At 45.7% G+C, this 26,435-nt stretch overlaps 1 protein-coding gene across 30 annotated transcripts in view; it reads right to left on the reverse strand.

Moving 5' to 3' along the window:
- Positions 1–26,435, reverse strand: part of Sgms1 (sphingomyelin synthase 1) — a 258,698-nt gene that overhangs the window by 229,938 nt on the left and 2,325 nt on the right.

The raw sequence follows: 26,435 nt of genomic DNA on the forward strand, positions 1-26,435 counted from the left end.
TACTGCTGAGGATCCTGGGAATTTTCAATTTTCAGCTGTTGTGAATAATGCTGCCATAATATGTTGGCACTTGTCCCCTGGTACATACAGCAAGTTTCCGCAGGCTCTACCTAGGGAAAGATGGCAAGGCCAGGGCAGGTTAGGGAGGGGGCTGACCAAGTTCACTCCTCTAAGTAAAGCCAAATTGTTTTCCAAAGTGTTTGTGTACAGTGGACTCCAGCCGCCTTTCCCAGCTCGCTCTAAGAGGCTTGCTTGTTTTGCTAATTGCAGGGAAAGGTCTCCTTGTGGCCACGACACTACTGCAAATAGACAGTCCTCCCAAGCAGGGGCCCAAACAGATGGAGAACATTAGTCACAGGACACTGTACAGACTTGAGAAGGCTGACAGGGAGAGCCAGTACCATGCACTGACCGTGGCGGTAAGGACACTTCTAGACACATGATAAATGCAGAGCCTGTTTTCTCCCTGTTGGCGTCACAGTGTGGTCCTACCCTCTTTCCGTTATGATACTGGGGGAGAGCGGCTTGAACTTGCTCAAGCCAAATTCAACACTCAAGCTGAGGGGCCAACAGTCTCTAGGAAACAGTTCTTCCACCAGAGGACAGCCTCTGTTTCTGATATTGTCACCTGTTAGATGAAACTATTGCATACTGTAACTAAGTCTTCTTTCCAGTGCTTCTATTAAAAATTAAATATTTTCTATAAGAAAAGATGTCCTTCGCAGAGTTAGTTAATCCAATTTCTTAGGTGAAAACAGCAACCTTATAATAATCTGCATTTCTAGTAAAAATAAGATCACAGGCTCTTTGGCATTAAAAGCAAGTAACAAGAAATTCTTTCCCCAGGTATTGGTGGCAAACCCCTTTAATCCCAGCATGTGGGAGGGAGGCAGAGGCAAAGGGATCTCTGATTTCAAGGCCAGACAGGGCTATACAGGGAAACCTTGTCTCAAAAAAGTTCCTTCAATTTGGCCAAGAAAGTATTTTATACAAGTCAAGGAGTCTCAGAAAGATAAAACTAAAATGTTACCTAATGAGATCATTCAAATTCAATCTCTCAATATTTTGTATTTGTCTCTTTAAAATCATTTATCTTGGAGCTAGAGAAATGGCTTGGCAGCTAAGAGCACTGGCTGCGCTTCCAGATAACCCAGGTTCAATTCCCAGCACCCACATGGAGAGTTACAACTGACCATAACTCCATCTACATTATTTCTAGCTCTTCCCACATGGCTAGGAGGAACATAGCCATTTTGTCCTTGAAGAAATTTAAGCTGAGATCCTAAGAAAGTTAGCCAGAATAACATCGGCAGTCAAAGAAAATGACAGGGACAACACTTGAAACTCACCTAGGAGTTTAAAGTCCATCTTCTTTTTAGAGTGGACTCTCTAGAACAGCGGTCCTCAACCTTCCTGATGCTGTGACCGTTTAACACAGTTCCTCGTGTTGGATGACCCCCAACCATAAAATTATTTTCTTTGCTACTTCATTACTATAATTTTGCTAGTGTTGTGAAATGTAATACAAATAAATGACATGCAAGCTATCCATCCGAAATGCAACCCCGATGAAAGGATCAATACTTCACTCCCAAAAAGGGTCGAGACCCACAGGTTGAGAAACGCTGAGCTCCAGGCTTGGGGGGAAAGTGTAGACCTTACATGTGACGATACCCTGGTCCTCCTGGGAAGCAGAAGAGCCCAGCTCCAGTGCCACACGGGTTCACCCCGACAGGCAAAAGTCTGGTAGTACACGAGATCTCCATCTACAAAATGCAGATACTTAATTTCAAAGGGTTATTGTAAGGATTAACGAGATCAACACGAAACTGCACTTGACACATAGAAGGGCATCACACAGATAGGCTTAACCGTGAAAGGTGAAGAGAAAAGATTCTCCAGCTACTTAGCAGACAAAAGCAGGGAACTGATTTTAGACAAAGTCCCATTCTTCACAATGAAGGACCTGATAAAAATGATAGCCATACATGTATCTAATGGCTTTTTTACTAATACCAAGACTTCCTAGTTCTGGGGCTGGAGAGATGTCTCGGCAATTAAGAGTTCTTGCTGCTCCTAATTCTAAGAAGAGGAATTAGGCTCCCAGCCCCAACATGGGAGCCTCCCAACAGCCTGTAAACTCCAGCTCTAGATTTAAAAGTGTTCCTCTGGCCTCAGTAGGCACCTGCATGCACCTGCCTATATACACATATACACACAGAGACACAGAGACACACACACAAACAATAATCAATAAAGCCCTCAAAAGAAAAATGGCTTCCTCATTCTGTACTACCCTAAACAGAATAACCTTGCCAACTAGATCAACCTTTTAGAACATTAGTAAGCATTACACATTTTTATGCAAACATTGGAACTGAAAGGACTCAAAGTAAAACATTTGGCTCATTTTAACTTTTCTAGATCAGAGAAGTCTTAATCACTCATTTAAAATAGCAGCATTTTTTAAACCATATTTTGTTTCCTGAAAATCATCCTAAGCTATCTGGCCAATGAAGAACCACTCCTGATTAAACAACCATTACAGTAAATGGCAAAATGAACTCTGGCAATGCTGTATATTCCACTGTTCAAGGACGTGAGCTCAGCTCCTAACAGCACCCCTGTGCTGTACATAAGAGGCGTTTCACATAGGAAATATGAACTTAGGAACAGAGTGTCCATTTTAGTGCCTAGGAGTCACCATGGTAACTGATCCTGTTTGCACATTGAGGAAGAACAGAGCAGCAGTAGCAGCTACATGATAGGGATTGTAGTTCTGCATTGCAAAACGGGAGGGTCCAACGTTCCTGAGCCACTGATGCTAGTCTGAGGAAGCCTGAGCCATGTGTTTGCTCTGGTACGTGACACAGAGGGAGCAAATGCCTACCAAGGGACCATTTTTCAAAGCAGATAATGAGAAAGACTAGAACATACCTCAGAACAGTATGAGCTGTGTGAACAGAGCAGAGGTAGGCACTGCTCACGACTTCGCAGTATGTCCTATGGACAAGTCGCTTTGCCCCGCAGATGTCTGTGCTGGCCCATTAAAGAATGTGTTTGTATTTGTCTCTTCTGAGAGATCCGTAACACAGATCCCTACCTCACAGATAAGAAAGATGACTCTCATAGGTTAAAAGTGACTTGTCCAAAGTCACATATTAGTTTATAGGTAATGTAAGTGGTCCAGACCATATTGTAGGTTCTCAGACATCTCCTAGCACGGCCTGCTCAGCTCACAGAACTGAAACACTACTAATGCCCTAAGGGTTTTGTAAAAAACAAAATGAGATTATACACGCACACAAATAAACACATAAACATATATTCATATGTCTATGTGACTAGTGTCCCCTCGCCCCCTTCCTCTCCTCATTCCTTGATGTTTGGAATATGCTGTGATAGGTTGGCAACAATGTTACCGTAAATAGTATAGTATAATAACCACCTGGAAGAGGTCTATGATAATGACAGCGACAACAGAAATTTTAGCAGAAGATATATAAGCAACAAATGTCCAATACCACTATTAGGGAAATACAAATCCAGATCTCAATGATATACCAATCAAATACACACAATAAGACCCACCAATCGGAAGGATTGTTATTTTTCTTATTCCTATAATCAAAGGGCAGGTAAACATCAAATATAAGAGAGGAAGGACTTACTTGGGCTCACACTTTGAGGGTCTATTGACCGCAGTGATGGGAGAAGTGGCTGTGCTAGCAGTAACAGGCTACTAGCTCACATTGATATGGACCAGGAAGCAGAGATAAGACAGTGAGCAGGGTTAGACTACAAATCCCAGCCCCTCCCCATGCCCCAAGCCTGGGCCCTACTTCTACAACAACACTGCCCATGGGCTGGGTACCAAATGTTCAACCATGAGAACCCATGTGAGTACATTTTATATCTGCACCATAATATTCTGCTCCTGGCCCCCATAGGCTCAGAGGCATGGCAAAATGCTTTTAACATGCATTCAAGCCCAACTTCAAAGGTTCCTATCATCTTCCTTTAATTAACAAATTAACTGAACGTGTACAAGTGTTTTGCTTACAGGTTTGTCTGTCCTCTCATGTGTATGCCTGGTGCCCAAGAAGGCCAGAAGAAGGTGCCAGATCCCCTGGATCTGGAATTGCAAAGTGTTCTTAGCTGCCATGTGGGTGCCAAGGTTCAAAGCTGGGTCCCCCTGCAAGAGCAGCTAGTGCTTTTAACTGCTGAGCCAACTGTCCAGCCTGTCCCTACAGTCTTATCACTTTCAACACTGTTCAAAGTCCAAAGTCTGTTCTGAGGTTTAAAATGATTCCTCAATTGCTAGGACAGCCATTTTCCAGCAGGATCCTCTGGAGGCTGTGTCTTATAAGGCAGAGCTCTACAGTTGAATCTGCACCTCAGCACCCTGGAACTCTGGAAGAGAGGTTTTACTGTTAAGTGGCCTTTCCTACGGTCACCATGCAAAGCCCAGGTTCCTCCTTAACAGCACTAATTTCTTTAACAATTATAACCACATTGTCTACACCACATCCTCTCTACAACTTTAGCCAGTGTCCCATCCCTCCTCTCCCCGACGACATTTTTCCGTTTCTATTCTGTCTTCTGCTCTCGCACACTTTAAATCTCAATAAATGCAGTGTGCAATAATCACACGGCAATCTATCATGTTCTCTCGAAATTCCCTCTGCCAAACAGTCCTTTTTTTTTTTTTAACTTCGATTCCACTCAAGTTTTCAGGACATGGGCAGAAATGCAGCCAGATGCTTTGTCAAATCAAACATCAATGGACTCTAGCAGGCAGTTCCTGGTAAGAGTCCTGCTTCCCTTTGGAAAGTCTTGAGTACACTGACCCAGTAAGCTCTGCTCACTGAACTTGTGGGCTTGCCAATCCCATGGCCACGGCCCTCCAATTCCTTCTTCACACCGATCCCAAAGACCTGGCCACAAAATGATGCTTCTCTAAGCAACAAGCCGGCTTTGTGCTCGTGCACTTTCACTAAGATGAGCCTCTGTATCTTCTGTGATGTCCTTTACGATAAATCAGCAAACACAAGTGTTCCCCTGAGTTAATGAGCAAATGAGTGACACCGAGAGGGGTGAGGGGCTAGAAACCCCTGGTACAGAACTAGTCGGGTAGAAACACAGTAAAACAACCTGAAATGGGGCCAGTCTTGTGGGGCTGAGCCCTTAAGCTGTGGGATCTGTATCATCTCCTGTAGCTAGTGTAATACTGGACTCTTGCCTGCCACACATCTGACACATATTGAGTGGTAGGGAAGAAAGGGTGGAGAAAAAGGTCAGGTGGTGAGGGGCAGGCCTTTAATCCCAGCACTCAGGAAGCTGGCCAAGGCAGGACGATATCTAAGTTCAGGACCAGTCAAATCTGCAGAGTGAGTTCTAGGACAGCCAGGGCTACACACAGAAACCTTCTTTTGAACCCACCACCACCACCACCACCAAAAAAGCTTGTTTACAAAACATCCGGATTAAAGTACAGATCTCTTCCTCTGGCTGTGGGACTTGAGGTAGCCTTTTCCACCTCTCCTGGAAGCACAGGGTTGGAGAGCTTTCAGGTGACTGAACATAGCCTAGGGCAACTTGTGGGGCGTGACCCCTTTAGGTTTGAAAGACCCTTTCACAGGAGTTGCCTAAAAACATTCAGAAACACAGATGTTTAGAGCAATAAAAATGTTTTTACGGTTGGGAGTGTCACCATAACATGAAGAACTCATTAAAGGAAGGGGTCAAGGCATTAGGAAAGCTGAGAACCACTTGCCTGTGTGTGTGTGTGTGTGTGTGTGTGTGTGTGTGTGTGTGTGTGTGTGTGTAATCAACTCTAGCTTTGGTCCCTCTGGGTTGGTCTGAATGTCCATTGGCTCAGCTATTTGAACATTTGGTCGCCCAATGGTGGCACTGTGTGGGTAGGTTTAGGAGATGTGGCCTTGCTAGAAGAAGGATGTCGCTAAGGGTAGGCTCTGAGGTTTCAAGACTGTGCACTATTCCTGGTCCACACTTTAATTCTTGCTTGAGATTTAAGGTGTGAGCCCTCAGCTGCTCCCCCAGCTCTCGGGCCTGCCTGCCTCATTTCCCAGCCATGACGGCAATGGACTCGTCTCTCTGGAACAGTAAGCTCAGAGAAACCCTTCCTTCTACACATTTCCTTGTTTGTGTTGTTTCATAACAACAGAAAAATAAGATACCCTCTGGTTTTACAGTGCCAACTCTGGAAACCAGTTCCCATCCTCAATGACCCAGCGACCCCAGCCACCAGACACTCCTTTTACTGCAGCGTCTAAGTCTGCAGGCAGCCACATGGCAGAAGCAATGGGCAGAACCCACGTACTTCTCATCGTGTCACAAGATGACAGTCTCCTGAATATCAGTTTCCAATTAATGTGTCCATTAGCCATTAGTTAGGACCCAGTGCTCCTGGCTTATGCAAGACAGGCCCAACAGTTCTGTTCTCTGGCCAGTATTTTCTCTTGATATTCCCCTAGGCAAACAGTGCAGGGAGCTCTCATTCACAAAGTTTTGATCTCTACAAATTCTCTTCCAACTGCTCAGCTCTGGATCAGCTGTCCTATCTGCCCTGGAACCTGCCCCATCTCTTTTTCCCAAATCCCAATGGCAACTTCAGACAACCAGCCAGCCATATATCTTACAGCGCCTTCCTCCTCTTCCTCCTCCTCCTTCTCCTCCTTTTCCTCTCCCTCCTCCCCCTCCCCCCTCCTCTTCTTCTCTTTCTCAAGGCAGGGCCATGTGGAGCCCAGGCCAGCCTCAAACTCACTAAGTTCTGAAAATGACCTTGAATTCCCGACCTTCCTGTCCTCACCTCCAGGTGCTGGGTACAGGTGTGAGCCCCTCAACAGCCTGTAATCTCAACCTCTGAACTCATCTTTCCTATCTTGGATCCTGGCACTGAAATGCACTCCTTGAGGGTGGTGCTTATTAGGGACCATTAGTGTCATTGTCAGAACCTAGCGTGATGCTGTTCAACAGCTGTCTGAGTTGCGATTACATCTCAGGAAAGAAAGGAAGGGAGGCTGGAACTGTAAATGCTGTGAAGGGTTTACTTCGAGCCTGACACTCACGGGCACTGTCTTAAGTATTAGAGAGCAGTGATCAGATAGCAAGTTCTCTGTATCAGTTACTTTTCTGTTGTCGTGAGGAGACAACATGACAAAAGCAACTTTTAAAAGTGTTTAAGTGGCCTTAGGGTTCTAGAGGGCTGAGTCCATGACTGGAGCGGTGGCACTGTGGCAGGAACAGCTGAGGGCTCATTATCTCAAACCTCAGGCTGAGGGCAGAGAGACCTCACTGGAAATGTTGTGAGTCTTGAAATCTCAAGGTCCATCCCTTGCGACACACCTCCTCCAACAAGGCCACAACTCCTAATCCTTCTGAAACTGTTCCACCACCAAGGATCAGACATTCAGACATATGAGCCAATGGATGCAATTCTCACTCAAACCACCACAGTCTATCAGCTTATATTCTTGTGATAATTATATATAATACACACACTATATAGATATAGATATAGATAGATATAAATATATATGTATATATGTGTATATGTGTATATATATGTATATGTATATGTATGTATGTATGTATGTATATATATATGTAAAGTAAACACATCCAAATACTCATATCTGATGAAACAGGGTTTGGATGTTTGTTCAAGCATTTTATTTTTCTCAACATTGAATATATTTTAAAGGTGGAAATGGTCTTTAGTGAGAAAAGATGAAATGTAAAGCATCTGCTCTCTATGAGGGAGGGGTTTGCAAGCTAACTCATTTCCAAGAATTCTGGATAGAGGATTTTTACTGTAATCTATTTTTTTTTAACATGATGCTTCCCAGCAGAAAAAGCAATCAGAAGAGGGGGTTGGGGGGATGGAAATGAACAAGTCCAGCCAACAGAACTCAACTAAGGAAGAGGTACTTGAGGGCTGGAGAGATTGTTCAGGGCTTAGGATCGTGCGCTGCTCTTGCAAAGGACATGATCTCATTTCCCTGCAACCATATCAGACAGCTCACAACTGCCTGTGACTCTAGCTCCAGGATATCAGTCACCTCTGGCCTCAAGTGCACCAGCCCTTACATGTACACACCAACGCACGCTTACGTATACATAATTAAAAATAAATGCTTTGTAAAAGAGAAAGGTATTCTCGGTGAAGCTAGACAGTCTCCATCCCTATCTCCACATTCTTTTGAACAGCAATGGAAGAAGATAACAGAAGTATAACTACATTCTCGTGTACATTTGCCTCAGGAGACCTCAACATGCACAATGCACTGGTCTACACACAGGATTCCATAATAATCCTGTGCGTTGGCATTAGCCCCTTCACAGATGAGATTAATGTTCAAGACCTCAAACCATTTGTTCATCATCTACAGACGTTGCTAAGCACCCACTGCTGGTGACTGACAGGGCTGCCATCCAATCCCATCTCTAAGTGCCAACACCTCAGGTTTGCTTTCCTTACACCATAACACATCCCTCCCACGGTCTGACATTTCTCTCTCTCTTGGTTCTTATCTACTTCTGAGCTGTACAAATGACTGAACCTCATCAGGAAAGACATCTCTAGCAGGCAGCTATATAAATTGAAAACAAAATTGAAAAATGCAAGAAATTAGTCCGGAGATGAACAACGTAAAGGATGGTACTCAGGGCAATAAAAACAAAACTGTGAGATGTAGACTGTGGCTAAGTGGTGGAAGGAATTGCCTGGCATACACAAAGTCCTGGGTTCGATCCCAGCCCCACGGACAGAGAAGCAAGGGGCAGGGCCTCTAGAGGGTACAGATTGAGGCAGCTCGAAGCACTGTAGATGCTGGTTTCTGGATTTGCTTGGTTTTTTCCTTAGCAACGCTAGAGATGGCGCCCGAGACCTGGCACGTGCTAGACAGGAGCCCCAAAATTATTCTTTTTTTTTAATTTGACACCCAAAACATTTAAAGGGGCACTAAAGGTCTGATTAGCAACCAAATGTGAGGAAATGTGAGAAATGAGATTCTCTTTAATTTTGTCTGTTTCTGTGAACTACACACAGTCTTACGCCCTGGATGACCTCAAACGTGTGTGACCCTCCTTCCCAGCCTCCCAGATTCTGCAATTACAAGTGCGTACAGCATATCCGGCTGGCGCGTGTTTGTTTTATTTTGCTTTGTTTTGTGTGGTGTGGCAATCAAACTGACGGTCCTGTGTATGTGAGGAACTATCTGTTCCACTGAAAGACAAGTGACTCTCCAGTGTTGTTTAGTTTTCAACACGTGTGGAAGTGTGCAAAAATCTGTCTTCTATATGAAGACAAAGAACCAAGACATAGGTGTGCATATTGAAATGTTATTATTTACCAATTTTTTTAAAAAATTAGGAATAGCATAAAGCTTGAAATATATGCTACTGCTTATCCCAGTAGGAGCTGCATTAACTATTCTGGAAGTAAAATATAGAACAAGAAAATGGTAAGAATTGGATTTAATGTTCACATCAATATTTCTGACCTGCAGAGTTTATTCCCAAAATAGAGGCCTTGGCACAAAACAAAAAGCTCTGTGCTTTTTTCTCGCTTGCCTCCCACCAAGTCTTAGGCTTAAAAGCCACGCTGTTCTAGCTCTATGTCCTGGACAGTAAGGACATTTTTTTTACTCAAAACCACATTATCAGGCCAGGGGGGCCAGTCAACCTACATAGAGAGGCTCAGGACAGTCAGAGGCCCTGTCTCAAAAAACAACATGGACTGCTCTTAAGAAACACTAACCAAAGTTGTCTTCTGACTTCCACACATGCATGTGTACATATGTACACAAAACACATTACCAAAGCCCTCTCTTTACTAGTAAGATCAATGGTTCTCAGTCTGTGGGTTTCGGCCCCTTTTGGGGGTCAGATGACCCTTCACAGGCATTGCCTAAGTCCATCGGAAAACACATATATTTACATTATGATTCCTAAGAGTAGCAAAGTTACAGTTATGAAGTAGCAATTAAAATAATCTTACAATGGTTGGGGGTTGCCACAACTCAAGGAACGGTATTTAAGGGCTGCATCATTAGGAAGGTGAGAACCCCTGGCTTAGCCTTTCACCCTCCTGAAACCCCCACCCAAAAGAAAGGGAACTGCCCACTCACACGAGTGTGTACGTGCCGACATGTGCCACATGTCACACACTACATTCCAGCCTGCAGCCTGCATCTACCAGGGCTGAGGAGTGAACAGTAGGAAACAGAGGTACAACAGAGACAAAGCACCAGAAGTAGGGTCTAAAACAAGGGTTCTGATAAGGAGGCTACAACAACCAGAAATGCTGAGATTCACACACAGAGGGAAGAAGGCAACATGAGGATGCTCGTGACTGACAAGGAGGAAGAGGATGAGCCACTCATCATGGAGGACCAGCAGCAGTGTCAAGGATGGGAATACAGTACAGGGGTATGAGGCCCTGAATTCCATTCCTAGAACCAAAATTAATTAACTCTAATTAATTTTCAACTCATTAATTAGTTAGAGTCCATGAGATGGTTTAGCCACTAAAAGCGCTTCGCAGGTCTCGTGACCTGGGTTGGATCCTCAGAACCTACATGGTAGAAGAAAACCAAATCCCCCCTACACACACACACACACACACACACACACACACACACACCACATACACACCACATACACACACACAACACACACACACAGAGACACACACACACATACCACATACACACCACATACACACACACAACACACACACACACAACACATACACACACACACAACACACACACAACACACACACAGAGACACACACACACAACACACAGACACATACACACAGAGACACACACCACACATACACACACACCACACATACACACACCACACATACACACACACACATACCACACATACACACACGCACAGACACACACACATACACACACACATACCACACATACACACACACATACACACACACATACCACACATACACACACACAGACACACACACATACACACACACACATACCACACATACACACACACACAGACACACGCACACACAGACACACCACACATACACACACAGACACACACACACAACACACACACACTCTGTCCTATTACCTCTACATGCGCATGTGCCCACACAAAATCATACTGAAAATGAAATAAATTTACACAAACACATATGTCCCACAGTGTGGAAACAGACCTTTAATATAAAAACACTATCCAGAACGCTATCAGTACACAGCGCGGGCCCTCTCCCCTCTGAGGACACTCGTATCCCTTTAGCAAATGTAAACAGAAAGAAAAGGAAGAAAATGTAGGCAACATAAACAAACAAACACATTTGACTGACTGGCATATTTTTCATGATGACAGATAGCCACATTTGATTATTATCCAGCCTATAAAAGTACAAAGTGCCACACTTCCTTTCTCCACAAAATAGGAACTTAATCTCAATTTCCTGTAAGTACACAAAAATTATCTAAAGCACAAAAAGGTGGACTACAGCCAAACCACTAGACCTCCCTTGGATGGGGAAGAGGGGCATCTGGTGCTCTAGGATCTCCACGCAGCCTCCCTTACTACACAGATTTGGAGAAAAATCAAGATGCTTGCTGTCCAAACACATCATGTAGCCCAGAACCTCAGCCCCGCCAGAACCCATTATCGTCCTCTGCAGAGAGCCCGATGCTCTGCTTCAACACAAGCTCGCAGATGCACAGCCACTGCAGCTCCTATCTGCAGCCTCACACAGGTCTGCTGAGAACTTAATCACCTAAGACCAGACTGAGGAAGCAAACACTATTGCCAGATTTCTCCTCTTGAGGTACTGACAGGCAAGAGCTGTCAAAGCAAAAGATAAGAAAGCACCAGGCTGATTTCCAAGAAGACTGACTGGCCTGGCTCAAAGCTGCTGCCAAGTGTGCTGGGAAAAGTAGTCCACGAGGCTGCTTCCTACCTCAGGCAACGGGAATGCCATCCACCAAACACTGTTCAAAATGTCTGGGTGTTCTGATGCCTGGAATCAAATTGGGCCAAGTGACCGATCACTATGAAGCATCTATCAGGGCTGGAGAGATGGTCCACAGTCAAGAGCACTGGCTGCTCTTCCCGAGGGGCCCAAGTTCAGTTCCCAGCACCCACATGGCAGCTCACAACTGTCTGTAACTCCAGTTCCAGAAGATAGGCCACCCTTGCCCAGACAAGCAGGCAGAAGACCAATGCACATAATCTTAAAGAACAGAGGAAACATCTATCTTAGAAAGCACTCTTTAAAGGTTGACTGAGAGAATGAGTCAAACCAACATGTGTATAGAGTCATGCTGACATGCTCCTAGCACACTCACCCATGTTCACTTAAACATGGTATACAGATGTTATGAAATACTATTTAGCTTTTAAAAGGGGAAGTCTGAATACATGCTACAATATCGATTAATCCTGAAAACAGTTTGCTAAGAAAAACAAGTTAGATGTAAAAGGGAAAATACTATATAACCCATATACAAGTGCATAGATGGTCACACCATGACACACACAAAGCCATAGCTGCCACTGGCTGTGCAGAAGGAGAATGGGAACCATTTACAAGTATGGGCTTTCAGGTGATACAACGTTCTGTAGACAGACAACGATGATCACTGCATAACTTACAGTGTACTTAATTCTATAAATTATATGCTTAAAATAACTAAAATGGTAAATTTTATGCCTGCGTATTTTGCTTCAGCTTTTGAAACAGAAAGATATTTGTATTTTTCAAAGAAAACCTATTGGGAGTAATTTCATGTGACATCATACAATTAATTATACTTTGAAACTACATAAACATGTACTTTCTTATTAGACTGATTTTGAGGCAGGGGCTGGCAGTGTAGCCCAGGCTGGCTTCAAACTCATCTTCTATCTCATAAGTGGCCAAATTTAATCTTCAGTCTTAGTCTGGGAAGCAAAGAGCAGAAAGCTCTCTCCAAATGTTAGCCGTGACTTCAGTGGCAAGGCTACAGCATAGCAGGTTTGGGCACTGTGACCAGGGCCCAGCACAGTGGCACGTATGGGGACATCTCAAGACACTCTCCCGTGTTGGTGGGTATTCCAGACATAGCCTAGAAAACCACAAACTTCTCCAGCCAACAACAAGCGCAACTTCCGGCAGAGCGACTCTGTACATGTTTGCATATGGTGTCCAAAGATGTGGGAGCTGCTTATTGGGTGTCTTTGAGTCTGGTTCAGTATAAGACAAACCTAGCACTATCCGGCATGTTCTCTGACAAGCCCAAAGAGCTTGCTGAAAGCAACACTTGCATGCAGGAAATTCGGCCCACTGGGGACACAAGAGCAACATTCCCTGCATGTAACCGCTGAGAGGAGTCTGTCATCCTTCTCAGGAAAGAAGCTAGAGCTAGCTGCAGGCTGTGAAAGCAGAAATACAGATAGAGAGACAGAGTCGGGAAACAGCTCTGCGATCTTGAAATCCACGATCTCAATGCATAGCCAGGGTTCAGAGCCAAGGCTGAAGGACAGACACTGTTCCCTCGTAACGGGCCACAGGAAGCAGAAGTGTTCACAAAAAACATCAGGGGAAAAACAAAACAACACAACAACACAAGTTCAGGTCCACAATCTCACTTCTGTGTCTGAAATTATCCAGATACATTCTTCTCCAATAGAATACAAGAAGGGGTGAGAGGTTACTGAAACAAAACGTTTCTAAGTGAACGTGCAAAGTCACTTACATAACAAAATTTTAGAGGCTTTGAGACAAACTGACAGTTGAGTACATTGGCTCAAAACAATAGCTCAAAACCAAACAAACAAAAGCTTTGCTCTATGGCAACCCCCAGCTCCAATTCAGCCTCCGTCCCATTTTCCATGTTCCCCGCGCTGATCGTGTCTGCTAGGAAATTAAGATACTACACTGCAACAGCAAACCCTACCAGGATCTGAGCCCCAAAACCAACCGCAGAAGTGCACATGAAGTTTCAGGGTTTTAGAGACAGTGCGCTCCAGGGCAGCAGGACTCGGCTTTCCGGGGTTGATCCTCTGGGCACTTCACTGTTCATAGGCAATAGGCATTGAATGTGTCCACTGTGCACACTCAATATTTATAGGGGAAAAGAGGAAGGATATTATATGCCAAAAGCTGCAGGAGCCACTCATGGCAGGGGCCAAGAATGCAAGTACTGTACTTACCATGTTCTGTAATAGACATGGAAAATGAAGGGGTCAAAAAAAACTGAAGTGGGCTAAGAAGTCAGTCATTAAGGTGCTGCCCTTGAGACCTTGGTACACAGAAGCTCTGTGGCTCCAGGATCAATATTCACAAAGACTCGGGTGTCCATCCTGCGCTAAGACCGAGACACCCTGCACTCAAAGCCTGGCGTAGGTGGGAAGGGAAAGAGGGCAACAGGAGAGCACTCATCTATAATACAAGTAACACCTCAGCCTCCTCAAAGTCCTCAGGACGGACATCCAGCTATGTAAACAGAGACACCCTGAAACAGGGAGAGAGACCATAGAAACATTGGCAAGGGAATCTTTCGCTGTTCTGCAGTGAGAGTCAGGGGAGATTAGTCAAAGGCCTGACTCCCTGTGAGACTAAAGCTAAGTGAGAAGCTTGCTTCACTGCTGGCTTACACAGACAGCCACCCAATGTCGTATCAATAGTTTAGTTTCTTAATAAAAGAAGTATATACATGTTGCATGCAATGATCTTTCAACGTATCCTGTCCTCATAGGTGTGTTTTTAAGGTTTGAGGCTAGCCTGTTAGGTGAATAGACACAATGTGCTTAGCCAACCCTACAGTTGGATGTTAAGCTTCCAACTGCACGTGACTGATCTTGACCTTTTTTAAATTAACCCCTACGACCAGAATGGTTGCATCAGAGACTGTGTGTCTACGCCGCTATTCATAAAGGCTGCTTCATCTGAAGACGACAATCGGGAACTTTCTCAGGGTTGGAAAAGTTGTAACACTGACCACCAAAGTCACAGACTGCCCTCTCCAGACTGGAGTCCAGGGTCCATGGGACACGGCAAGCTGAACACCAATGGAAGCTCCAAGCACTGCCCACACTTCTTCCCAGCAGCTCAGCCCACTTGCCTAGGAAAACGGGCAACAGTGTAGCATGGCCCCTTTCCCCATTGGCCACTGTACCGCTTGGCTCTAACTTCCTCTGGGGAAAACTGAGCTTGCACCATCCACAAGACAGAAACAAGCCCTGTATCACCTAGGAGGTTCTCAACATGTCTACTTTCCTCCTCTTGGGTAGTCACCCCAATCACCCCTCTAAAAGAACAGGAAGAGCTGTAAGGACAAGTACTCAGGGGTATGATTTTAACTTCTCACCCACTGGCCCTCAGACACCTTCACGGAGACGCCAATGAGTGCTTTAACTACTACTATGCCCCTAAAAACACACACTTAACTACACCGCAGAATGGCGCATCTCATTGTGGAGTCTTCTCCTTCAGCCACAGACCTGGACCTGCCAGGTTCATCGACATTTACTGCTTGCAAAAGTCCTGACTGTTCTGATGGTTCTCATGGTTTCCCTTCTGACACTCAAAGGGGGGAATCAGTCAGGTTGGGGGGACAAGGAAAGTTGGACTACTGCACATCCCCAGCTGGTAACCTTGCAGGGCCTTCCATAGTAACTTGGGTGTCTCCGTACACTGAAGCAAATGTCAAATTTCAGACCTCGAGAATGGGTGGCAAGCCTTCCCAGGCTGTTCTCTGCATGAGGAGTCATCTCGTGACTCCTTACTGTGCCTCCTGTCTGCTGCCTCAATTATACTGGTTGCTTGTGTCCTAGAAAACTCCATGGGCCCTGGCCTCGCTTTTCTCCACACTTTTTCATTCCACACGAGCTAAAGCCAAAGTGTGGGAGACTTCAGCCATCACCCAGACTTCTCAAGAGCGCCAGGACAATCATGGGGCGGCTTGCTATGTCTGCAGTAGAGACTGCAAGCTGAGAAGTGAGCAGAGACAAGCAATGGTAACGTCGCGGGCAAAGGTAGGATGGACAGAGAACAGAGTACAGAGAAACGGGGGCCATCCAGTCCAACAGCACCGAGTCTCACTCCAAGGGTCTATGGACGACTGAACGGTCAGGACATCACCACGAGAGGAAAGGCACAGCACACCTTCCTCTAATACAGAATCTTAGTAGTACCCTCTGTTGTCACTTCCCCCCAGCCACCTTTACAACTAAGGGATGCCCACTTACACCCCTTGGGCGTGGCGAAGCGTCTTCACACAACTCTTTACCACAGTGGCCAATATTCAATCTCACATGAGGATAGCCCAAAAGGGTGTGAGTCCAAGCCCACAGTTCTTTATGTCACTCCCAGCCAGCTTGCAGACCCAGACTGCTCTGTCCTTGCTATCTGACTTCCTGTTACCCAGAGGTCTCTTGTAGCCCCACCTCCCTCGCTGATGGCAAAGTTCAGTTCTCCTATCTGAAGCGTGACCCAGCAGCCAGCATATCTGCCACTGCTGCTCTCACCTGCTCTCCCCCACCCGTCTCAGGTGACTGGGGCAGCCTGGCTTTGGCTGACAGCCATAGGTGTTCCCTATAGAGGCCTTTTTTAACTCCCTTATAAAATGTAAGCCTGTAACAGCTAAAAAATCAACCTCTAACTGCCGTTTCTATCAAGCAGCCTGGGCATGAGCAAAGCAAAACGGGGCCATGGAAAACAGTTCTCAAATAAACGGTTCCCTATCAAAGGGATAGTAAACAACTGCCAATGTAAATCCACACTGTTCCGCACCCCCCCACCCCCGCCCCGAAATCGCAGGGAGGGAGCTATGATATCTGGGGACTGAATGGCCAGCACTCAGCTGTTCCAAATTTTCCCTTCCAAACACATGAGAGCAGAGGCCCAAGGTTCCCCAGCCATTTGGCCGGCACACAGGCTCAGCCTGCCCTCGTTTGTAAGGACACTGGAGAAGGAGGAGGGGAAGGAGGCAGGGATAAGAAAAGGAGAAAGTGCAACCACTGAAAGACGAATTCAGCACTAACGCCAAACTGAAAGGCAAGTCAGGAATCTTTCCTAGGTTTACATTCTTAGGAACTGGTCTGGCTGCAGCTGGGAAAACAAAGGAGCGATGTGGCAATGTCCCTGTGCTTCTCCAGGTGACAGAGGAGAACAGGCCTGGCCACCAGTCCTTCTTGCCAATGACCACTAGTAGGGCCCACCCTCCTAGACTCCACCACATTCCCTCCACCCCACCCTCACGCACATGAAACCGATTATGCTCCGCCCACAGCAAGCTGCCACCCAGTGTCATCAGCTCCCTTCTGCACACTGTGCCAAGTGCAGGGAAGCTGCAGCAAGAGAGCACTGTCCCAGGGGGCCTGGTGCACAGCTGTGACCTGGCCTCACTACATAGTGATGCCATTACCTGAAGAGGCGTCTCTTTCGAAAAACCTTTTCCAGGCTAGAAGCAGCTCCTTCTAGCTGCCAACCCGGGGAAGAGCAGCGTCAGCTGCATTGAGGCAAACCTGTTATGATAACTGTAGCTGCTTGTGTTTCCTGAGGACTCAGTAGTAGCAGGGTGCCCACATGGTAACCCTCTTACCTCCTCTCTCTGAGAGGTGCTAAGCTCTTTCTTGCTACAAACATTTTGCCATCACAGTTAAACCAGTACACAAAACTGCCTTCTACCTCCCCACAGCCAGGCTAATCATCTCTAATTATCTGGGCTTCATCTTCCCAAGGGTCTAAAAGGTGGACAGGAAGCACCCCCTAATCTGGGCATGTGGAAGGGAGGATGGAAAATGAATGACGCCATCTTCCTGGGACAGGCTCATGTTCTAAGGATGCTTGCACTATCAGATATTGGCACCACAGTTTACTACTGCTCTTGGCCATATCACAAGCTCTGATGAGCAGAGCACCACAGTGCCATGGCTCAGAGGCTGATCTGCCACCCCAAATGGACAGGACCCCATGAGGATACTTTCTAGTGTGGTAGAAGCGGTTGGTCCCTGGCTGCTATAACATGGCTTTGGGTGCTGCTTCTCAAAGCATGTCCCCAGATCGGTGGGGACAGCAGCACCAGGGAACCGGGGAGCATCCAAACACACTACTAGCTGCCACCTGTCCCTAAGCTTTAGAGACTCTGGGCTGGGCCCAGCAAGAGTTACAAGCAAGCTCCCTGGTGGAGCTAACACAAGCTGAAACTTGAGCTCAGACAGATAAACGCCTAAGGCCATAAGGTCATGGGAACACCCAGCTTGGGACAACCTGTGTATCACAACCTGACATAACTACGCTGGCACCTGCTGGTCTTTGGTTTTGGGTTTTTGGGGTTTGAGTTTTTGGGGTTTGGTTGGTTGGTTTGGTTTGGACTTTTGCCAACTGTCAGGACCCCCAAACATCATCTTCATGACATTCCTCCTCCTGTTTTCTCAGGGAAGTGACTTGTGCCTCACTTTCCTGTCTCAGAAAAAGAACAGCAACATCCACATCCAAGTCAAGGCAGAAGCTCGTTGATTTGGACTTAGCCCTTAAGGAATCGCCCAAAGTCTAATCAGAACTAGAAAAACAGCACAATGAGACACGATTCTTCTATGCTCACCATCTTGAGTTTTTTTTCTCTACCCACTCCATTCCAGAGCACTGAGGAAAGACAATCAGAACAACTGGCTCAGTGATGTCTCAGGTACTTATCTATTCAGCCTACAACCTGGCCCTGCCTTGTGTAGCCAACAACATGGTGAAACCCCATGCCACTGGAGTGACTACTACACAGCCCTCCACCAGATCCTCTAAACAAAAGCCAACCAATGGTGGGCCATGAATCCTCACACACCTCAAAAGAAATGGAGAAAGACTGCAGGACTATCAACAGACTTGCAAAGAACAGTGACTAATATTTACATGGTTCTTAATTGGTACTAAAGTTTGGATTATCGCTGTCTCCCAGATGCATGTTTGAAGGTCTGGTCCCACACTGTGATGCTACTGGGAAGTGGTGAGACCTTATGGAGTCGTGGCTTAGTAGAGGAAGTTAGGTCGTGGGAGGCATCCCTTGCAATGGGGCTCTGAGAACCCTAACCCTTGCCTCTCTCTCTTCCTCCCTGGCGGCTGTGAGGTGAGCAGCTTCCTCTATTATGAGGTCCTACTGTTAGGAAGACAGAGATCGGCAGACTTGATGGCTATAGAGGCTGGACATTGCCCTTGTGATCAATGGCAGGTACGAAAAGGCCTATAGCTGAAGCCTCTTGCTCATTGGCTAAAGGAAGGGAAGTTGAGCTATATCTCTGACCTTGGAAAGAGAGGTCACATCCTGAACCTCCCAGAAGTCATGAACTGATAACTATCTAAACCTAGTCCCAGGAGCTTTAAACATTACAAGATTACTATCTAGCCCAGCATCTTTCTGATAAAGAACAAGGACATACCACTGCTCCCTCCCCATAAGACTCAGTACAAATGGGTCTGCCAATCTCCTGGGCAGGAGAACACGCTAAGGAAGTCCGTCTGTTCTAGATGCTTTAGTAAGAAAGTATAATCATGTAAAGTGACACAGTGATCCTTTAGGTCACTGTGCACTCCCGCCCTTCGGAGTAAGTCTCCATACCCTGCCTACCTCCTATATTATGTAAAAATAGTCATAAACTCTGCCTTCTTTCTACATTAAGGTGTGAGTGCCTCATCTTAATCCTTCAGACTCTTCAGAGATCACGAAGACTGAAAGGAAGTGGCAGCAAGGTCCCAGGGACACTACCATGATACACAACTCTCCTCAAGCCAGACGGCCATGAACTGAACCCATGAGCCCATGAGCCCAAGTGAATCCTTCAAAGGTAATTGTCACAGTGCACGCACACACACACACACACACACACACACACACACACACGCACGCACACACACATGCACACATACACACACCCGTAAGACTGAGGGCAGAGGATCTTCAGTTGGAGGCCAAGATAGGAAAGGTTCTATCTCAGAAGGAGGAGGGAAGAAAAAAAGACAGAGATAACCTTGTCTCCGGTATTCTGTCCCGGTGACAGAGCTAACTGGCACACTGTGGAGTAGACACTCAGTGCCTTACAAATGTTAGCTTGCATCTTTCTTACAACTACTCAACAACCCTGGATGATAGCTTCTGTTCTTAGGTCCGCCAAAGAACTTGGGGCCTGAGGCACAGAGGATCTAAATAACCCACCACAGTATACAGCCCTCACGTGGAGAGGTGGGAAGCCAAACCCAAGTACTCTGACTTCATGCAATGCTCTTAGCCACCATAGAACTCAGAGCTACTAGTTATCTACACATAGACAAGCCACCTGTCACTGCTTATCAGAATACTTGATGTTAAGACACCAGGATCCAGACACAGGGGGTGGATGAGATGATTCAGCAAGGCAACGGCACTTGCCACTGAGCCTCACGGTCTGAGCTCATTTTCCAGGAACCACATACAGGTGGATAGAGAGAACCGACTTCTGCAAGTTGTCTTTTAACCTACACACATGCAGTGAGATGCACATGAGTGCAAACACACACACACACACACACACACACACACACACGCACGCACGCACACGCACACACATACAATAAATATTTTTAAAATAATATTTTTGAAAATCCAGATGCAGCCTCCATTACCATGCTACACAGGTTTCCACCTTTCTTTTTGCTCCTCCCTACATGAATGCCATCCAAGCCAAACAAAAGCTCAGGAGGGGGTTTCTCTCTTCCCATAATTCCCCTGGCACTGTAGCACTTAACCCTAATTATAAACCTTCTGTCACAGACACTTCTCTAATTGCTTCTCGTATATTAGTTGTATATCCCTCCCCCACTCAACTGTAAAATTCCTTGGAAGTATCCATACTTTCTGGGAAGCAGGCAGAGGCCCAGGCTCCCGCACGTAGATTGGGAGCGCTGCACACTTAACTGGCTGTCTCCCTCACTTTGCCTTCCTGACACTTCTTTGTAGAAAATCCTTAGAAGCAGGTGAAAGGCTGAAAGTGACTATTTAAAACCCATGTTGGGTGGGGCTGTGACGTCAGCACTGCCCGAGTAACAGCTCCGTTTCCTGATCTGCACTCTGTAACTCCACAGCCCCACACAGCAGGTGCCCAGACCCAGGCTTGAGGAAGGAGCAGTTTGGGACCCATCAAGGAAGAGGAGGAACAAATCACCAGTGTCACTCAAGCCCGGCAAAAGAAGAGACTGTTAAGAGACCTGTCCACAAAATCCTTCCTCTGTCTACGCCTACAAGGCAGGAACAAGGTTCCTACCAGGGCTTAATATGTAATGGCCGGCACAGGCATGTGTGTGGAAGGCTGATTCCCCAGTGGATGGAGCTATTATGGAAGCTTTTCGAAACTTTGGGTGGTGGGCCACTGCTGAAAGAAGTAGGCCGCCAGGAAGTCCTTGGAGTTCATTATCCCTGCACCCTTCCCGGTAGCGCTCTGCTGCCTGTATGCCGCGGTGGGATCTCCTCCACCTGCTGCCCCCCATAAGGCCAGGCCAGCACAGACTGACTGCTCAGGGACCCTGAGTGCAGCTATGTCTCTGCACTTGGGGTGTTTCTCTCGGGTGTTTGGTCACAACAAAGTGACTGTTAAAACTATAGCATCTAAACTCCAGCTCTGCCCAAACATATGGCCTTTATTTAGAAAATAGAAAAGTTCCCATAAGCTGAGAGCACAGCTCAGTAGTACAGCATGTGTTTAGCATGTACGCGGCCCTGAATTCAAGTTCCAAAGCCAATAATGAAGAAAGGGTGTTACCGCAACAAAGAAAATTGTAAACTTTATTTAAAGGTTATTTTTTTTTAAAGGAGGGATGACAATGGCCATACAGTATCAAAACAGAAACAATGTCAATTCTCTCCATGAGACGATAGCCCAACAATGCCAATTACGTTTCCTAGACTTTATTGAGAACTTCAAAAGCATCCCAAAATGGATATGGAAGAGCAAACATCCAAACAGAATCAAATCAGTGTTGAAGAACAAGAGGGCCCCATGCCACTATATCAAACATGGTACAAAGGTCTAATGAAGAAATAAGGGTTTGGCACAGAAATGGAAGAACACTGGGGAAGAACTAAACAAAATACCAGCCCCTGTGAGGCCTCTCAACATTAGAAGGCTGAGCTTAAGGGGTCAGGATCTGGCTTAGGGTGACGACAACATTCTGTGGAGGACTATGCTGATGCTCACCCAACCTGGACAATCGCTACTGAATCACACAAAGAAGATTGCCCAGAAGGGCTATGCTCTATGTCTTGTGTCACAGTTGAAAAGAAGATATTTTAAACCCTGTGTCACATTTTTTTTAATTCAGTATGTTTAGTGAAAGGACACAAAAAAGTACCATATAGTATGGACCACTTAATAAAATTAAAGAAACACAAGCTATAGTGGTTACACAAATCTGACTATAACAGGAAGGTGCTGACTACAAAATGGACCCAGGAAAAATTCTGAGGTCAACAGAAATGTTTGGTATCTTCACTGTGGCATTTTCAAGATAGCTACATTGTCATAAGTAAAGTGCACATTTTAAATTGACTTCTTACATAAATTACAACTCTCCATAAACTGACAGTCTCATGTGTATGTGGAAACATGAGACACAATCAAAACAGCCTCACCAAAACTATGAAAGAATGCATTGTTTAATCAATGGTTTAGGAATACTGTCTCAGAAAATCAAAAGGGGAAAAGAAACTCTAATGTGGGGGAGGGAAGAAAGAATAAGAGGGCAGGAACACAAGATAAAATGAACAGCTGGTCCAAGAACCAGAATAACAACTAAATAACATTAGTAACAGCCCCAATTCACTAAGAATTACATAAATCCACATTAAAACAATGAGAGCTCATTAACCAGCCACAAAACACTGGTAAATTATAGATACGGTGAATGTCCAACACTATAAGAATGTGGGTGTCATCCCTGAAACCAGCTTGGAAGTGCATAGCAGCTCTGAGAGTCAGTAATTCACATGTGCTGGTAGTTTCCTTCTCAGCCACCCTGAGGAGGGTCCTGGATGTAGGGCCTGAGAGCATCAGTTCTCCAACACTCCCTTGCATCAGAAGCTCCAGACTAGGCATGGCAAAACACAGAGCAGAGCAGCGGCTTCTGAGTTGAGGCTTTCTGATTCAGGAGGTCTAGACTTTGCAGTAGGGGGGAGCACGCTTCCAAAACTGCTACCCCCAGGATCCTTTCGCAGAGATCAGTAAGAGAATGAAGCCAGCATTTCACTCAGTTTTGCCTGTGATAACGGGGTGGAAATGAGTTATGCATCTGTCACTAGCATGCACATAGACATTCATATATACATGTATGAATATGTGTATGACTGCATACACACATTGAGATTTTATATATATATATATATATATATATATATATATATATATATATATATCAGACCCTACAGAGTACCAGGCACATCTACCTAATAATACATTGAAAAAGGTTCTTTCAACTCTCAGGAAATGTTAGAATATTTCCAAGACAAATGTTTCTTGGAGGGTGGGAGTGCTTTCCTTTTGCAGTACTGCAAATGGAACCCAGACTCTGTGCAGGCTAAGCTAGCACCCTCCCCCCATGCACAGCCTCAGCACCGTGTATGGAAGTGGAAGACGACGCATCAAGTAACACAACATCTTTCACAAATGCCCACAGGCGCCGTCCCCACAAAATCCCATCCACTACATGAGGGAAGACTCCTCTTGGAGCAGAAGGAATAGAAGGAAATGGAGACGCCAGCTACAGGCAAGGGGTCTTTGTACAGTGAGACGATCTGATGCCAACGACTGACCAGAGGGGAAAAACACCTCAGTTCTGAGTTCTTCTCACTCATCTGCATCGACTGGAAATAGCTGCTTCATCTAGCTAGCCACTGAGGCAGAGGGATTCTTTCTCAAACACAGACAAGCGGTAATTCAAACCTCCAACAGCGACATTCCATTGAGATCTGGTTTTCCTTTTGACGGATTAGAAAGAAGCTGGGGTTCTTCTTGGCTTTGGCAAAGGAGGCATGTATCTGTATGTATCTCCCTTCTTTGTCTGTGTGTGTGTGTGTGTGTGTGTGTGTGTGTGTGTGTGTCTACATCAGTGTGTGGTGTGTCTATATGTTTAGAGAAGACTCTGAATGGGGATAAAGCACTTGAGCAAACACTAATCCGCACCTGTTCACTAGTCATTCAGCTCGGTTTTACTGAAACCAGAAGTTATTGCCACAACTACAAAACCAAGCCATCTTTCTGGCCACAGGAACTGCCCCCTCTTCCCCTACATTCATTCCCTGTCCCTCACACCAAACTGAAATGATCTAAGCAAAAAAAAAAAAAAGACTTTTTGTTCTGACTGTGTACCTGACTGAGGTAGCAAACTGAAACACAGCCAGAGGAATGTAGTACTGTAGGAAGCAATAAATAAGCATTTATATTCTCTCTCCTCCCCCTTGCATTTATATTCTTGTTTGAACCAACAAGCCCAAATCTCTCACACCCAGGCATACCAAGAAAGTTCTTTAAAAAGACTGCTACCACCCAGAACAGGCAAAGACATAGCCATCTGTAATCTGCCCTGTCTCTGAAGAACACTGGCCGCCATGTTTTCGCAGCACTTGAGCAGATTTGATCGTCTCTACAGCAGCGCTTATCGCTGGGTGACAAACTTGGGAAGCTACAGGTTCCCTGAAATGCTTTGCAGGGAATGAGGTTTTATCAAAGAATGTATGTGTCTGGAGCACATTTTAGTTAAAAAAAAAAACAGCTGAGTCCTCCTTTAGGCTTTTTTATGACTTAGCCCCAAAAGAGTGCCCTTGATTCCAGCTCAAGAGAAGTACCTGCCCCAAGTGGAAAAGGAAAACGTGAACAAGTATTGAGCTCTTGATGTAAAACTCATGTTTATGGCTAACAAGGGGCAATTGCATCTGAGGAAAATACACAAAGGTCTTTAAGTGCCCAACATACACAACGTACACAGACATTGTTGTATGTTCTTTACTCTAAAATTGTTCAGGAAAGAATCCCACTTACAGACATAAAACAATAAAGAGAAATGTAAATACTAGTGCTCTTCTGTTATGAAAAACATTTTTAAACATGAATAAGCATTTCCTGAGCTACGTACAGGTCAGGCATTATGCAAGACACTAGAGGTCTCCGAGTAAGATATTTTAAACAATGAGTGCCTTAATAACTTAAAATGTTGAATTACTAGGGTTTTTTTTTTCTTCAAGTTCCCTGGTATTTGAAGTAGTTCAATGTCAGTGACAAGTGGCAGAAAGGTATTTATTTTACTAACAACAAAAATGTTGGGTCTCTGGAGCAGAGAGAGCAGCTCTCACTCTGTACAACAACTACCTGAATTGAACTGTAGTGGTGGCTACCTCCTGCTACCCAGCAGGTCTGCGATGACGATGTTAAAATGTGCTCCATAGTTTAAGAGGAGCATTAGGAAACCCAAAGGACCAGGGCATCGAGAATGAAACAGGAGGCCAGATAAGGAAAGGGACTTAGTGCTCTCGTAAGAAGGCCGCTCCTGGAGGTTTCCCCCCAAACTAGGCACCGCCAGCCGCGGGCACAGGTTCTGCAGCTTGCTGGCTTGCTTGGCCAAGGCAAGGCTTCAGAGCTGGAAACCTGCCACCTGCTGAATCACCAAACATCTCTGGGCTTCCCTAAAAAAAAAAAAAAAACTGACCACATCGGCACCCAACCCCAGCTGGCTTCTTCCTTGGACACCTAACACTCTGACCAATGAAATGCCTGGACATCCTCTCCCCTGCCTCAGACCCAAAACTGCCTCCCAAACCACTGAAGACAACTTCCACCAGGATCCAACCTCATCAATCTCACTCCTTTCCGCTCCCTCAGCCCCCACCCCTGCTGACGTTCAGCCAGAAGGTGTAGGGAGTTGACAGACAGCACACCAAGACAGGCATTCGCGACTTCCACAACCAGGTAGCCAACTAGAAACACCCCCAATCTGAAGAAGGTAAATTTCGAGAGAGCTATGACAGAAGGCAGGCCTCAGAACACTGAAAATAAACTTCCCGTCAGAAACCAGCCTTCTGTCTTTTTTGTGTGTAGCGCCGAACTCGGTCCTTCTCTGAAGGTGAAATGAAACATCTGAGAAGCACCTGCCCGAATTCTCTCGGCTCCCCAGGACCACAGACAGCATCCTTCACCCCGACTGACTGTCAAAAGGGATCAAGCGTTAACCAGAATCCGTTAGACGGACCAGGGCATCCGGGCCACCGGAGGAAGACAGTCGGACTGTGGGTTAAGATCCCGGCAGAAGGCAGAGTTGCTACCGCTGATGTGCCCTTGACAAGTCGCCTATGATCACTCAGACCCCTCATTCTCTGGACGAACCGAGTCCAGAGCTACGCAGATGCCCCTGCAGGCCT

The sequence above is a fragment of the Rattus norvegicus genome, chromosome 1 (assembly GCF_021556685.1).
Source record: "Rattus norvegicus strain SHRSP/BbbUtx chromosome 1, alternate assembly SHRSP_T2T, whole genome shotgun sequence".
Taxonomy (NCBI): Eukaryota; Metazoa; Chordata; class Mammalia; order Rodentia; family Muridae; genus Rattus; species Rattus norvegicus.